The following is a 3,054-nucleotide window of genomic DNA, read 5'->3' as shown; positions in this document are numbered from 1 at the left end:
AAACACAACAAAACAGTGCTTTTGTACTGTTGCAATTAAAGGATTTTTGTGACAAAAGATGCACTTTTCTGAGGTGTAGCTTATTATAAAAGGTTTTACATTGTTCTGTGTGTGCCGTAATATGTCATATATTTCATTCTGTTGACGAAGTCCATGCAAGAACTATTGGCATGTTCACACTCAATATGAGCATTTATCTCACCTTCTAAAGATTTATAGAGATATGATTGGTTAAAGGAATACACGTGGTGACTATGTATATTTGATATAGGGTGTCCTAAAAATATAGGGTTAGCAACCATACATGGTTAGTTACCATATGGGGTTAGTAAGGAGCTACTTCTCTTTCAAAACAAAAATAATGCCATATCCCTTCATAAAAACAGCACGGAGGGAAAGTCTGAAAGGATTCAACAGACGAAGAAATTGATGATGAAGGTTGAAATAAGTTCATAAACATAATTAAAGCTAACGTTGTTATTGTTGGCATAACGGGGTTACTTCCCTTTCAAAACAAACAAAAAAGAAATCTGAAAGGATTTTACAGTAAAATGGATATGATTATGAACAAGCAGAATATATGGCAAATTAAAACTGCATTGAAAGAGAATATGAAAATTGATAGACTACTTAGATTTTCATAAATAAGTGAAAAAAGGGGTTTGTAGTGTGCGATTGTGTTTGTGTTGCCAAGGAGGCATTGCCAGTCTGTTGCTATCTTCTCAATGAAGAAAACATTAATATTAATTCAGTGAAAATAATAATGTCATTCTATCTCATTACCTTAAGAAGAGTCAGTAATTTTCAACAATTTAAAAAAGGGTGATAATAATAAATTGCCTCTAATTAAATCAATCGTTTTCCTACAATTTACTAAAATATATTAGTTTCAATCACCGAAGTGCATTTATTGGAAAATCTTTTCATGTGACTGATTGCAAAATGGCAGTTCTGGAATTGTGGTCACGCCTATGATGGCTTAATATGGTTTAACAGCATTTTTTTCAGCTGAAAATCGATTACGTGAATAAAATGAATAGTTCCCTGTGAGCAATATATAATTAATGGATCGTATTTAATTGACGAGTTACAAAAAGAGGTCTAAATTTGAGTGAAGTAAGGTTAATAATTTGTCAAATATAATTAGCTAAAACACTAGAGCGAATCGAAAATTCAAAGAAACCAAATAGGAAAATATTTATAAAAAACACTCAATATAAAAAAAAAGGAAAAGCTTAGGAGCATTTAAGCATCCAATAACACCAATTAATGTCATTAAAAGGATTTGATAGAAAGACAGGATATGGTAGCAAATTTCGATAGAACAAAAAGAAACATACGTATGGTGTGAAATCTTGTTTATTGTTGGATATTTTAGGTTGCCATATGCATAATATATTGCTTCGTTGAGCTGTGTTATTGTTAAGAAACCACATTTATTTTTATTTTTTAAATGTAATCATACACTCCCAATGCTTTAGTCTACAAGGAACAGTATTTGATGGAAATACCATAACATGATTATCGAGGTGACACTTAAATAAATAAATAGAAACTTTTCTTTTGCCACCACGACTTAAAAAATATAATTATAACGTGAAAATTGATTTCCTTATTAATAAATGTACTTTCAAAACTGTATTAAATGATGTAACAATTATGGTTAATATGAAAATGTCGTTTTCATGAACTTGCTCTCTTTACAAAATACAAGTAACAATTCCGATTCTTTTATGTTATGGAATAACCGTTTCACAGATGATATGAAATATGTTCCTTATGTCGTAACTACAGTCCACTTCACTACGAATGTGACCTACCGAATTAGATTATTTACCGTGCGTAATTACATGAGCAACACGGCGGGTGTCAAATGTGGAACAGGATCTGTTTACCCTTATGGAGCACCCAGGATCACCCCCAGTTTTTAGTGGGGTTTATGTTGCTTAGTCTTTAGTTTTCTATGTTGTATCTTTTGTGCTATAATTTGTCTGTTTGTCTTTTTATTTTTAGCCGTGGTGTTGTCAGTTTATATTCGATTTATGAGCTTCACTGTCTCTCTGGTATCGTTCGCCCCTCTTTATTGACACTATTCTTATATATTCTTATATATTATGTACTGTATGATCTCATATTACAAAATTTAGATGGAGAGTTTTTTTTCAATACGATTGTCATTCATGCTTCAAAATATGAATTGTTCTTTTACTGATAGCACTGCACCGCACTACCATCTACTTTATAATAAATAATTATCAAAATTAAACTTTGGCAATTGAAGTTTTCAAGCATAAGAAAAACGAATCAATTGTGATGAATGATTGTGTTATGCAAATAAAAGACCATAGCTCGTCGCAGCCGTGATCATTATTTTGGATTTTTCTAACGCCTAAATGTCTATCTAATCATACTTTGCAATAATCAATGTCACCACATAAAGCGCAATGCTTTTCATATTGAAATCACTTCTCCTTTATACAGATTATCATATTATTGCTATTCGTGCAGTAAAAATAAGATTACGCTATAAAATGTCGAAATTGGAATATAATTTCCTTTTTAATAATAACACCTAAATTAATTCTACTAACTGATAACATGAACGATAGCAATAATTATTAAAAAGTTGATCCAAAGATTCATAGCTTCCTTTTTATGGTAAATAGTCATTTGGTATTCATTTAATCACAAAGTTCACCATGTCAATTATCTGAACTGACAACTACATTATAAGGGAAACAATCAGTATAAGGAATAAGTAAAATTAAAAAAAGTGTATGAACACTGTAAACTGAAAATACCTGATGATATCGGTGCGTCCGAAGCAATTTTATTTGTAGATATGACACCATCAGGAACTATCAAAGCCAAAAACGTGAAAATAAAGGATATACAAATACATCAAAACATGCAATGCTCTTAAGGAAGCTCGCTTGTCATGTTTTGGAATTTTGGTAAGATTTTCGGAATCCTCTGGTTTTATCCATTTGAATGCCTTAACAAATTTTTCCTGGTGACCCCTTTTTTTCTATTTATAATTATTTTACATGTTTA

The sequence above is a fragment of the Mytilus edulis genome, chromosome 2 (assembly GCF_963676685.1).
Source record: "Mytilus edulis chromosome 2, xbMytEdul2.2, whole genome shotgun sequence".
Lineage (NCBI taxonomy): Eukaryota > Metazoa > Mollusca > Bivalvia > Mytilida > Mytilidae > Mytilus > Mytilus edulis.
This window is presented reverse-complemented; position numbering follows the sequence as displayed.